The 14,400-nt window shown below is 40.0% G+C and overlaps 1 protein-coding gene across 13 annotated transcripts in view; it reads left to right on the top strand.

Moving 5' to 3' along the window:
• KYAT1 (kynurenine aminotransferase 1) overlaps positions 1-14,400 on the top strand; it is a 152,681-nt gene that overhangs the window by 102,515 nt on the left and 35,766 nt on the right. For 2 of the 13 annotated variants that reach the window (XM_056822764.1, XM_016432438.2), the window contains exon 1: positions 11,910-12,298. The exons of 9 other annotated variants lie outside the window; for them this stretch is intronic. The gene's annotated coding sequence lies outside the window, so the exon portion shown is untranslated. Of the gene's footprint in view, positions 1-11,909; positions 12,299-14,400 lie in introns of those variants that run through there. 2 more of the 13 variants (XM_056822789.1, XM_056822753.1) reach the window with 1 other exon arrangement.

Here is a 14,400-nt window from a genome sequence, read left to right as displayed (position 1 = left end):
AGGAAAGAGGGAACAGTTTTAGGATAAAAGAGAATGAATTTTGTTTTGGACTTGAATTTTGAGATGCCTATGGGACAAATAGTTTTTATGTTCTTTTTTTAAGAAACTCTTACTTTCTGACTCAGATACTAATGATCAGTCGTAAGGCAGAAGAGCAGTAATGGCTAGGAAATGGGGTTGTGACTTGCCCAAGATCACACAGCTAGGAAGTATCTGAAGTCAAATTTGAACCCAGGACCTTCCATCTCCAGGCCTGACTCTATTCCCTGAACTACACAGCAGCCCCTGAACATCTAGTTTTCAAATGTCCAAAAGGAAGTTGGTGACTAGGATTCAGGAGCTAGAATTGTGCTCAATATATAAATCCGGGAGTCATTTGCAGATATTAATGTGAGCCAGCAGTGGGCAGTAAGGAACAGTAATAGGAACAGGACTGTCATACTCTGAAATCTTGCATTTCTCACTAGTTAGCACTAGTTAAACATCATCTGCAACACCTGCAATTTCAGCGTTAATCAAACATGAATTGTAAATTGCTTAGTTATCGACTCTGTGTACCAGATGGGTAACATTCTATTCTAGGCATCAGCTTTGTACCCATTCTGTTTTATTCATTGCTTATATTTCTCTTAGAAATAATTAATTACCTATAGTGGTCCTCCAGTGTACTGCATCCCCCCTCGATGGTCCCACTCTGGAAGGGCATCAAGACTTCTTGACAAATGATGACAAGGTGGACAATGGAGGAACCTCCACCTGAGTTTGGGAAGGGAGATGACAAGCTACCAAACCCCAATAAATATACAAACCCTGATCCATAAAGGGAGGCAGCTCCACCCCTCAGAGGAAGCGGCCACCCTACAGCGGAGCTGCTGTCTACTAGCTGCTGGGCTTCTCCATCAGCTCTAAGGCTACCTGATTAGCCCCCCACTAACTATTAGGCTATTATACCACTAAAAATCACTTCTTCAAATAAAACTCTTTTCTTACTTGACTGTGTAATTATGGGCAAGTCACTTGGCCTCTCTCTGCCTCAGTTTCCTCATATGCAAAACAGATGATTATAATAGCACCTTAAAGGCTATGGTGAGGGTCAAATGAGATAATATTTATAAAGAGCTTTGCAAACCTTACAGATGAGAAATTATAAAAATCATTTATATAAAATACAATTTGAGTCTCCCATTCTTAGGGTGAGACCCTGCTACAAATTTGGGTGCATTTCTCCCATATCAAGATGATAATTGAACCCATGGGAGCTTATTCGATCACCAAATAAGATAGTATGGTTGGGAATTCATAACCATTTTTGTGTCCTGGGCCCAATCTGATGACTGTTCCTAAATGCATAAAATGAAACATATAGGATTACAACAGAAAACAATTATACTGAAATGTAAATATCAAAATATATATTTTTTAAAGTTAATGGATCTCCACCTAAGAACTCCTAATATAGAGGGGAAAGAGATGAAGGTCCAGGACAGCTTTTGGAGACAAGAGGGTGAAGATCAGCAAAAGAGACTGAGAACTAATAGTCAGACAGGTAAAAAGAGAACCAGAAGGAAGCAATTAACAAAAATTTAGAGAGGAGAAAATATCCAGGAGAAGGTAAACAACAATGTCAAATGCTACAGAAAAAAGTTAAAGATGAGTAGCTAGGTGACTCAGTGGATTGGGCCTAGAGATGGGAGGTCCTGGGTTCAAATTTGGCCTCAGACACTTCCCAGCTGTGTGACCCTGGGCAAGTCACTTAAACCCCATTGCTTCAGCCCTTACTGCTCTTCTGTCTTGGAAACAATACACAGTATTGATTTTAAGATGGCAGGTAAGGGTTTAAAAAAAAAGTCAAGGATGAGGATTATGAAAAGGCCTTTAGATTTGGCAATTAAAAGATCATGGCAGGGAGAGAAATTGGGAGGACCTGGGTTCAAATATGGCCTCAGATACTTCCTAGCTGTGTTACCCTGGGTAAATCACTTAACTCCAATTACCTAGACCTTACCCCTCTTCTGCTTTAGAATGATACTTTGTATTGATTCTAAGAGAGAAGGTAAGGATTTAAAAAAAGAGATCATAGGGGAAGAGGAAGGATTCAGGGGGAAATCTAGGCAATGTCAAAAACAGAAACTATCAATAAAAATCCATTTTTTACCAAAAAAAGATCATTGGGAACATTAGAGCAGGCAGTTTCAGGAGGATGGTGAACTGAGGGGCCATTTTCTAGAGGTTTATATGAGAGTGGAAAGAGAGGAAGTGAAAGCACCTAGTGTAAGATTTTTTTTCAAGTTCAGGCAAGAATGGTAGGAGAGAGGGGATTATCACATCAGGGAGGAATGTTTTTTTAAACATTCATGCTTTTGTAGGCAGAGAAGGAGCTTTGGTTCTATCTAGGAAGATAGCATAGACAGATGAGTGAATAAATAACAAATCTTTTAAGAGCTTCCTCTGTGCTGCAAAGCACTCTGTTAAGACCTGGCAGTACAGTTAAAAACTTGCAAGACATTTCTTCCTCTCAAGAAGCTCACATTTCAGTAGGGGGAGACAGCACTAATAAAAACTTCCAGCTGCAAGTCAAATGGGAAGACCCAGGGTTCCTTAGGGTGCAACACCAAGGAAGATGGTCATGCCTCTTCCTTAATGTCATTCCCATTGATAAAATGAAATTTTTGATATTCAACCATTTGAAAGTGTCAAGAACTTTTTTTTTCTTCTGATTCTTGAATTCCTGTGGCTAATGAGGGCAGAGAGGCTATAGCACTCAGGCTGAGGCAGTTAGTTGACAGATCCTGTCCCTCCTAGGGGGTTCCTTTCTTGGACCTTGCTGCCTCAGCAAAGTTGTCATGGGCGGGTGGTCAGTGATAGGGCTGGGAGCCCTTTTCCATAAGGTTTGCTTCCTTAGATAAGGCTGGGTGTAGAGGAGGCAGGAGGAGGAGAGGGAAGGAGGTGTCTGCAGCACTTAACTGGTGGTAGTAGTTCTGCAAAGATTGTGCCCCTCAGCAATGGCTGTGGGGACTGGGCAGGCAGCAAATCAGGCTGGACTACAGGCTGGTGCAATTCCTTGGACTTTTGGTCTTTGACTTTTGTTACCAAGGCTCAAAGGGAGGTGCTAGAGGTGTTGTGTTGTGAGTGACTTGTCCCAGTTACATCTATAAGTAATGCAAAAAAAATGCAAATAAAAACAGGATAGTATGTGAGGACTCTAGCAGCTGGGAGGACCAGGAAAAGCTTTGTATAGAAGGTGGTGCCCAAGCTGGATCTTGAAGAAGTAGAAAGATTCTGTAAACTGTAACAAGAAAATAAAAAATTAATTCCTTAGATATGATTGGAGATGTAGACTCTAAACGATCACCCTAATGCAAATATTAATAATGTGGAAATAGATCTTGATCAATGACACACGTAAAACCCAGTGGAATTGCATATTGGCCACAGGAGGGGGTGGGAAAAGGGGAGGGAAAGGTCATGAATCATGTAACCATGGATAAATATTCTAAATCAATTAATTTTAAAAAATAAGTAATCCCTTAATCAATGCTTTGAGGGTGGTCCAATTATAATCTTAGAAATTAGAATTTAGAATTACTAGGATGGAACTGTATGATTTATATCAAGAATATAGTTCCAGGCAACAGTCTGTGTATATAACCAGATTAAGAATGTACTTCCAGACCTCTGACAAAGGTCTAATTACTCAAATTTATAAAGAACTAAGTCAATTGTACAAAAAAATCAAGCCATTCTCCAATTAATAAATGGGTAAGGGACATGAATAGGCAGTTTTCAGTTAAAGAAATCAAAATTATTAATAAGCACATGAAAAAGTGCTCTAAATCTCTTATAATCAGAGAGATGCAAATCAAAACAACTCTGAGGTATCACCTCACACCTAGCAGATTGGCTAACATGACAGCAAAGGAAAGAAATGAATGTTGGAGGAGATGTGGCAAAGTTGGGACATTAATGCATTGCTGGTGGAGTTGTGAATTGATCCAACCATTCTGGAGGGCAATTTGGAACTATGCTAAAAGGGTGCTAAAAGACTGTCTGCCCTTAGATCCAGCCATAGCACTGCTGGGCTTGTACCCCAAAGAGATAATAAGGAAAAAGACTTGTACAAGAATATTCATAGCTGCGCTCTTTGTGGTGGCAAAAAACTGGAAAATGAGGGGCTGCCCTTCAATTGGGGAATGGCTGAACAAATTGTGGTATATGTTGGTGATGGAATATTATTGTGCTCAAAGGAATAATAAAGTGGAAGAATTCCAAGTGAACTGGAACAACCTCTAGGAAGTGATGCAGAGTGAAAGGAGCAGAACCAGGAGAACCTTATATTGTTAGATTTAAAATAGTTTTGAGCGTTAAATAGTTGTAGATAAGAGAGTGGGAGCCATAAACTGTGATAATTAAAATGTTTGGGAGCAAGGGAAATATATAACAATTATGACCACTGAAATATGTTTTCTACTGTGTCTTGGGTTTATATAAATATAAGATGGTCGCCAGGGAATATATTCCCAATTTATGAATATGCCCAAGCCAACTGGGTTTTATAGAGAAATTTTAATTTATAATACACTGATTAATCAATAGAAAAAGAGAGAAAGTAAGAAAGGAATAAGAATGAAGGGCCTCAAGCCAATAAGGCCTAGACCTCAGTCCTAAGAGATAAATCAGTCAGTTGGGTTTATCACTCACCCAAGATCTCTCTAGGTAAGGCTTCTCATGCCAACCTCAGTCTCCACCTTCAAGAGAGCCTCCTTTCAAGAAATGTTTCCAGAGAATTCTCCTCCTGAGTTCTCCTTCCACAGCCTCCTTCAAGACCTCTCCAGGAGCTCTCCCTCCAGGACCTCTCTCCTCTCAGACCTCCTCCAGAGCATCAATCTCCTTCAGTCCTCAGACCCCGCTATCTTTAAGCAAAAATCTAAGTTCCCTCCCCTCAGTTCTCACATCTACCAATCACTGTCGATGTCTCCCCTGTGCCAATGGTGGCTCTAGCTTAACCCAGGACCACCCAGAGGTCTGCCGCCTTTGCACATGTCTGTTGAAGGTCATATTCTCAAATAATTAAATCTTGATCTTTGTTGTAGCCCTTCCTAAATCCTGTTACTCTGAGTAGGGTGGAGATTGTAGTTTCCAAAACCTGGTTCTGTCATTCCAAGTATCTCTATTGTATCAATTCTAAAATCAATCATGACTCAAAGAACTTCCTGTTCTCTGCTTAAGCATAGGTCAAAGCCCTTTCCATTGTTTAGCAAAAGGTTTCTGTCCTAAAGTAGTCTTAAGAAGGGAGGAGAAGGATCCTCCCATACCAAGGAGTTTCATATTCCAATAGAGTTCTTACTATCAGTAGGAAATTTTTTCAAGTATGAAATTTCCCAATGGGGAAATTTCCAACATTCATAAGTCTAAGAAATTTTAAGGTTTACAATATAGAGACTGATACACTGTGGTACAATCGAATGTAATGGACTTCTCCATTAGTGGCAATGCAGTGATCCTGAACAACTTGGAGGGATCTATGAGAAAAACCACTATCCACATTCAGAGGAAAAACTGTGGGAGTAGAAACACAGAAGAAAAACAACTGCTTGATTCCATGGGTCAAAGGGGGCTATGATTGGGGATATAGACTCTAAATGATCATCCTAATGCAAACATCAACAACATGGAAATAGGTTCTGATCAAGGACACAAGTAATACCCAGTGGAATTGCATGTTGGCTATGGGAAGGGCAGGAGGAGGGGGGGAGGGAACGAATATGATTATTGTAACTAAAGAATAATGTTCTAAATTGATTAAATAAAATTTAAATTAAAAAAAAAGAAAATTCCATGGTAAAAAAAAATAAAAGGGCTATACAAAAAAAAAAAGAATGTGGTTCCAGGATAGTACCTCAAATAATCATCTGAAGTCTCTATGTTAATATATTAATCATAAGTGAATTACTGTTTAAATCCTGTGTGAATCTCTTTTATAATGTACTTTATATAAAATTAATTCAGGTAAAAGGTTTCAGAGACTAGAAAGGCCTCAAAAGTTCTCAGAGACCATAGTGGGTTTGGAAGGCCTTGGAGAGGTTGGAGATTTCCCAGATAAGGGGGACTGGAGATAAATATGAAACTATAATAGAGTGTGTATTTTGCAATTCAGGGTCTCAGGCTTCAAACTGGGAAGCCTGCAGAGCTCTGGCCTCTAATTTTTTTGCTCCCAGTAAAGCCAGACCTTTGCCCAGGGTGGTTTCCCAGACTCTTTTCTTTCAAAGTATATATTGTAGGGAATTTTTAATATCCTGAAGAATCATGTATTCCAAACATGGAGATGGCAGGTCCAAAGGCAAACAAAGATGGGAGATAGAGTGATGCTTGAGAAACAAAGAAAAGATCATTTATGCCATTCCCAGTGTGAGATAGGAAGTAATATATAATGAGCCTGGAAAGCTATGTTGGGGCCACATTTGTGAAGGACTTAGACATCCAGAAGAGTTTTTATTTTGTGCTCAAGACAATAAGAGGCCACTAGGTTTTTTTCAGCAAAGGAATGATGTGGTCAGAACTGGACTTAAGAAAAATCCCTTTGGTAGCTGTGTCAAGTCAGTGAGCATTTATTAACTGCCTACTGTGTCCCAAGTACTGTGGATACAAAGGAAGGTAAAGACAGTTCCAGCTTTCTAGATGGAGGAAAAATTGAAAAGAGGAGCGATTTTGGGGAGGAGTAATAGGCTAGGCAAGAGGAAGTGAGGATGTGAACTAAAATAGCAGCTGGATTAATAAAGAGAAGTGGTAGATGCAGCTGGGTGGCTCAGTGGATAGAGATCCAGGCCTAGAGATGGGAGGTCCTGGGTTCAAATTTAGCCTCAGATACTTCCTAGCTGGGTGACCCTGGGCAAGTCACTTAACCCCCATTGCCTAGCCCTTCCTGCTCTTCTGCCTTGGAACCAATACACAGTACTGATTCTAAGCAGGTAATGGTTTAAAAAAGAAAGAGAGTGAGAAGTGCTTAGATGGGAGAGATGCTGTGGAAATAAAAACAAGACTTGGCAACTGATTGGCTCTCAGGAGTGAGGAGTTCAGAAATAACAGTGAACCTGGGACTTTGGAAGAATTGTGTTACTTTTTACAAAAATAGGGAAAATTGAAAAAGGGGTAGGTTTTAGGGGAAAGATCATGAGTTCTCTTTTGGACCTGCCAAGTTTGAGATGTCTCTCAGATGTCTAATCTGAAATGTTCAATAGGTAGCTGGTGATATGAAACTGAAGCATAGGACTAATTAGAGTTAGATCTATAGATCTGTGAATTGTTTGCATAAAAAAAATAATAATTAAGGAGTTGATGAGAGACAGAGAAAGGGAGGAGGCCAAGGAAATAACCTTGGGGAATGTGCACAATTAAGGAGTATCCTTTGGAAGATGAGTCCTGCCAGGGGCACTCAAGAAGGAGTGGTCAGAGAGGTAGGAGGAACATAAATGAAAAGCAAATATCCAGGAAGAGAGGGTGATTGATAGCATCACATGTAATAGAGAGGATAAGAAGAATAAGGAATGAGAAAAGATGATCAAATTTGGCAATTAAAAAATTTTTTTCATATGTTTGGAGAGTTTCATTTGAGCAATAAGCTTAGAAGCCAAACTGAATAGATAAATGGATGAATGGCGAGATAAATAGATAATTTATTAAGATTTTTACCATGTGCCAGGCACTGAACTAAGATTTGAAGCTACAAATACAGGTCCCTGCCCTTGCATTGTAATGAAGGAAGACAAAACATAAAGGGGTACTGGAAAGCTAAAGGGAAGAGGATATGATCTCTCCATTGCGAGGAGAAATGGTGTGATTGAAGATTTGGGCCCCAGTTAAGGAAAGTTAAAGCTCATCCATCAGGGCTAAGATACTCAGGGTCAGAGATCCAGTTTGACAAAGAAGACAGATAAGAATCTGGCTAAAGGGCAGGCTGCAGGATGAGGGAAATGCCTGAAAAGGGAAGAGAGAAAATAGAGGCAAACAATGTAGATAAAATTTTTTAGGAGTTTACCTAATAAGGAAGAATGATCATCTGGGGGATGGTAGAGTCTAGGGAAAGGTTTTTGAAAATGGGGAGATTCATGGGGACTGATTTACATCAACTGAAATAGTGATAATCTATGCCAAAGTCCATTATTTTGTTGATTTCTGTTGGTAGCGTGGTTAAATAGGTCAGGCTAGAGTTACCTCAAATTACCCAGCATTATTTTTTTTTATTATGATTACAGTTTGGTATTGATCTAACAATACACATATAACTGATTCAGTTTCCTGTTTAGGATATACTGAATTTCATATTTTTGTGTGATTTTATTTGTTGCTCAATATATCCTGTGCTTCCATCTTCCTTCTAGGAGAAAGTATTTGTGACTTATAGCCATGTACCCTTTGGCCTCTCTTGTTTCTTATACCCAAATCATGTTTTCTTTCCTATATATTTTAAAATTTTTATTGATGTTTTTTGTTGTTACATCACATTGATTTATGAACATATCCTCCCAATACATTTTTCATTGTCCTCTCCTTTCCACTGAAGTCACTACTTATTAAAGCATATGATTTAATTTGAAGAGTTTCCAGCCACAATTCCAAAGACTTCATGATGAAACATGCTACCCACCTCCAGATAAAAAAGGAAGGGACTCAGAGTGATCGAAGTTCTTTTCCTTGTTTCTTTTCTCTCTAATTATTTGGGGGGAGGATGGGGGACATGGATAATATGGGAATTTGTTCTCCATGGCAATATGTATTTGTAACAGTCTTTGTTTTTCTTGCCTTCTCAATGGGTAGGGAAGAGAAAAGAGAAAAGGGAGAATTTAGAACTGAAAATAAAATAAAATTGGGGAAAAATAATTTGAAGGATTTTACTGTTTTGTTTTTTAAAACCCTCACTTTCCATCTTAGAATCAATATTGTGTATTGATTCTAAGGCAGAAGAGCAGTAAGGGCTAGGCAATGGGGGTTAAGTGATTTGCCCAGGGTGGCACAGCTTGGAAGTTTCTGAGGCTAAATTTGAACCCAGGACATTCCATCTCTAGGTCTGGCTCTCAATCCACTGAGTTACCCAGCTGCCCTTATTACTGTGTTTTTCTGTAGTGAACCTTCCATGACTTCATGGGAATAGAGTTCCTCTTCCCAGGTGTTTGTGACATACCATTCCTGCTGAGTACACCAGAACATAGAAATCTCAGTTCAAGGCTGCATAAACAGTTCCAAGAAATCCTGAAAACCGGTAACTCCCCTGTTCACATTCTGGGGAGGATAGATTGTTTCTCTCGAGAAACAGCTTTAAATCTTATGTGCTGCATACAATAAACATTCCTTATCCCTGCTTTGATAATGTTCCAGTCCTTCCTTCTTGCCTTAGCAGTCCCCTATTATGACTCCGTAGATGTCCCTGGCATTTTTCCAAGAATTTCTCTATCTTCTTACCCTTTGCAAAAGATTCAGGGACTTCAGTGGTATACTATCTTCTAGGTGGTCATTTTGCAAATCTCAGTGTATAGTACAGTACAAGATGGCCAGTGAAATAGTCTTTTAATTATTTATTTTAAACCCTTACCTTCTGTCTTAGAACTGATACTGAGTATTGGTTCCAAGGCAGAAGAGCAATAAGGGATAGGTAATAGAAGTTAAATGACTTGCCCAAGATCACACAGCTAGGAAGAGCAGATTTGAACCCAGAACCTCCCATTTCTAGGCCTGGATCTCTATCCATGGAGCCACTCAGCTGCCCCAAAATAGTGTTTCCTGATCTGTTGCCTTTAGGCAACAAAGGTGAGCCATCCTTTCATTTAGTTGCCACTTCCTTTTGTCTTATGGGTTCATTGATATCAAGGCCAATATTGACTGTATTCAGTAATAATTCCTGTAGTACTAGTAGATAGAGAACTGGCCATGAATTCGAGAAGATCTAAGATCCTGCCTCTGTAGGAGTGCAGGCTGAGGGAGGTTGGGGTCTGACTCTAGGAATTCACTTAAGTTCTCAGTGTCCTCATCAACTCTCAGAGCAAGTACAGTTTTATATTGGTAAAAGAAATCATAAATCTGGACATACATACAATAAGTATCATTGTCATGGGGCAGCTAAGTGGCTCACTGGATAGAGCCAAACCTAGAAAGGTGGTCCTGAGTTTAAATTTGGCCTCAGATACTTCCTAGCTATGTGGCCCTGGGCAAGTCACTTAACCCCTGTTGCCTAGCTCTTACTGTTCTTCTGCCTTAGAATCACTATACAGTATAGATTCTAAAACAGAAGGTAAAATGGTTTTTTTTTAAAATTATTGTCATTATCCTTCTGTCTCTTATCATAGTTATTTGTGTGCTCATTCCCCATCCTTATCCCTCACCATTAGATTACAAACTCTTTGAAAACAAGATCTTTCTATCCCTATTGCCTAGTATAATGCCTGGCACTATTAGGCATTTAGGAAATATTTCTCTGATTGAATGAAATAATTTAAATCAGATCAAGATTCAGCAGTTCCAGACACTAATGCATTGTTGGTGGAGTTGTGAACAGATCCAACCATTCTGGAGGACAATTTGACACTATGCCCAAAGAGCTATAAAACAATACATACCCTTTGATCCAGTATAATACCACTGTTAGGTCTATATCCCAAAGATTTTTTTTAAGGGGAAAGGACCTACTTGTACAAAAATATTCATAGCTGCTCTTTTTGTGGTGGCAAAGAATTGGAAATTGAAGGTGTGTCCCTCAATTGGGAAATGGCTGAACAAATTGTGGGATATGATGGTGATGGAATACCATTGTGTTGTAAGGAATGATGAACAGAATGATTTCAAGAAAGAACTGGAAAGACCTGCATGGATTGATGCAGAGTGAAATAAATAGAACCAGGAAATTATTATACACAGTAACTGCAATATTGTGGAATGATCAACTGGGAGAGACTTAGCTACTCTCAGCATTACAGAGACCCAGGACAATTCTAAGGAGCTTAGGACAAAGACTGTTGTCCACCTCCAGAAAAAAGAACTGCTAGAGTTGGAATACAGATCAAAGCATGTGATTTTTCACTTGTTTATTTGGGGTTTCAGTTTTATATGGTTATTCTCTTACAAAAAATGAACACTATGAAAATGTTTTGCATGTATTACCCAGATTGAGTTTGTTTGCCAGCTCTAGGAAGGGAGGAAGGAAGGGAGACAATTTGGATCATATAATTTCAGAAAACTTATGTGGAAATTTGTTATTACATGTAATTGGTAAAATAAAATATATTTATATTTTAAGAAGATTCAGTAATCCTATAGTTTAGTGGAACAGATCAGAAGAACAAGGCCATAGAAGCAGGATTTTTGGTTTTATATGGTTATTCTCTTACAAAAATGAATGCTATGGAAATATGTTTTGCATGTATTACCCAGATCAAATTGTTTGCCTGCCCTGGGAGGGGGGAAGGAAGGGAGACAATTTGCATCACATAACTTTGGAAAACATATGTGGAAATGTATTACATGTAATTGATCAAATAAAATGCTGGATTTATAATTTTAAAAAGATTCAGCAATCCTATAGTTTAATGGAACAGAGCAGAAGAACAAGGCCTTGGAAGGCAAGTGTGAACTCTTATCGTGAGGGACGCTATCTGTTATTACTGGAGAGGATGCTGGAGAGATGGCATCTGGGGAGAGCCAGGCAAGGGAGCTTCTTGGAGCTGGTGAGTTAGTTCAGATGGGTTCAGAAGGAGGGAGGCCCAGGAAGCGATCTAGCCTGCCCATAGAAAGGAGGAAGCTGGAATAGAGAGGTGCATAAGGATACTTGGGTGTCATTGGATAGGGCAGCTGGGTGGGAATGGGAGGAGACATTCCAGTGGACTGCATTGTGTCCTGAAGGGCAGAGTTCAGCACAATCCAAATAGCCTTGGATCTTGCCCGTGCCCTCTCCCCTTGCCCCTACCCCCAGCTCTCTCTGTCTCTAAATACCTTCCTTTCTCCTCACCCTCCCCATCCCCTTCCCTGTCTTGTGGACTGAAATCCTCTCTCCACCCCTCTTCTCTTTTCTGTGATTTGTTAAGACTGAGAATGATTCCTGGTGTCTAATTTCAAGCCAGTTTGTAGAGCTCCTGGGTAGAGGTGGAGAAATCTGGTTTTACCACTGGGTGTCAGGATCTCTGCTTCCCCTCCTGATCAGTGTAATTCTTGGAGGATCTCGGGCTCTTTGTCAGGAGTTCAGGCTAGCAGCTCCTGAGAAGGAAAGGCTTGGTGTTGGAGCCACTCGGGAGAGGAGGCGCTTCTGGAGCACTCTTGAGTAAGTGGATCCACTGACTGACTTCCCCAACCTCCTAGGGACCTAGGCCCCTGCCCCCAGCGTCCTGCACAGGGTTTAGAGAGATCCCCGAGTGGGAACCTCTCGTTTTATTCTACTTTTGTTTTTTGGATGTCTTTTGTTTTTAAGATCACATTTGAACCCCGCTTATCTCACTTAATCCCTAACTCTTCTCCGGTAACCAAAATTAAAACCCAAACCAAAACAATTCCACAAAACCAATGCATGCTTCCACTTCATCTGGTCACCCGGGCCACAATAAACACCTTAGTCTCGTGATTGCTCAGGTGTGTCCGACTCTTTGTGACCCCACAGACTTGTCTGTAGGGCCTGGCAAAGATGCTGGAGTGCTTTGCCATTTCCTTCTCCAGTGGGTCCTCATTTTACAAAAGAACTAAAGCAGAGAGGAAGTGACTCACCTGGGGACGTACAACAAAAGTGTCTGAGGCCAGATTTGCTCTTGGATCTTCCTGACTCGAAGTCCAGTGTTCCATCTACTGTGCCATCTATCTAGCTGTCCTTATAGACTTCTACCTCCCTGATTCGATGCAAGGTTGCTGCAGTCTCCCCTCTCTACTCTGGGGCCAAGTTTGGGCATTATAATGCCCAGGGCCCAGTTATATTTCATTCTTCCCGTTTACACTATGGGAGTCTTTGTACTGATTGTTTTTCTGACCAACCCATCCCTCACCCCCATTTCATAGATGTGAAAGCTGAGACTGAGATAGGAAATGTGCCTTGTTCAATAGTAATAGACTTAGAATTCAAACTCAAGCCCTCTTGATTTAAATTACATTGCTCTTCCCATGACAACACTTTATCTCATTTTTTGGATCAGAAAGGCTCTTCAAAACACTGGCCCAGGGGGCAGCTGGGTAGCTCAGTGGATTGAGAGTCAGGCCTAGAGATGGGAGGTCCTAGGTTCAAATCTGACCTCAGATACTTTCCAGCTGTGTGACCCTGGGCAAGTCACTTGACCCCCATTGCCTAGCCCTTACCATTCTTCTGCCTTGGAGCCAATACACAGTATTGACTCCAAGACGGAAGGTAAGGGTTTAAAAAAAAAATCAATACAAAACACTGGCCCAATGACCCCAGGGCAATCACAATCAATATGGCTAACTATCATTTTATAGAAGAGACAAGGAGGTTGAAGACTTGCCCAAGCCAAATATAAATGGGAATAGGGAGACCAGAACCCAAATTTTTGCTCCTTTGAATGTCATCATTAACAATAATAATAATAACGATGCTGAAGAAAAACAACTGCTTGATCAATGGAGATATGATTGGGGATGTAGACTCTAAACGATCACCCTAGTGCACACAACAACATGGAAATAGGTCTTGATCACCCTGTAGAATTGCTTGTTGGCTATGGGAGGGGGTTGGGAGGAGAGGAGGGAAAGAACATGAATCTTGTAACCATGGGAAAATATTCTAAATTAATTAATTAAATAAAATATTCCAAATTAAAAAAGAATAATAATAATGGTGCTGTGGGAAGAGTGCTTGATTTGGAATGAGAGGACCTGAATTGGAGTCCTGTTGCCGCCATTTGGGGGCATGTCAAGGGCCTCTGTTTCTTCATCTATATAGTGAGAGGCTGCTCTGGACTAGATGACCTCTGAAGTCCATCCAGTATGTATGTAAATACTATATGTAAGTAGAACAGCCACACACTAAAATATCAAAAGAAAATGTATCCATCTGGATACTATATATCTATACTATAAATTTCTGACACCCTGACCTTAAAGGTCTACTGAGCCTCCACTGTTTTTAGCCCTCCAGAAATGTTGGATCAGTTCAAAACTCCACCAACAATGCATTAGTGTCTCAATTTTGCCATGTTCCTTCCAATATTTATCATTTTCTTTTACTGTCATATTGACCAATCTGATAGGTATGAGGTGAAAGCTCATAGTGGTTTTAATTTACTTTTATCTAATCAAGAGTGATTTAAAACATTTTTATATGATTATTGGTACCCTTGACTTCTTCATTTAAAAAATGCTTGTTCGTATCCTTTTGTCAATTGGAGAATGACTTGTAGTCTTATAAATTTGACTTAGTTCTCTATA

Source organism: Monodelphis domestica, chromosome 1 (assembly GCF_027887165.1).
Source record: "Monodelphis domestica isolate mMonDom1 chromosome 1, mMonDom1.pri, whole genome shotgun sequence".
NCBI lineage: Eukaryota > Metazoa > Chordata > Mammalia > Didelphimorphia > Didelphidae > Monodelphis > Monodelphis domestica.
The sequence above is the reverse complement of the archived record's forward strand: the minus strand, read 5'-3'. Positions and strand labels throughout refer to the sequence as shown.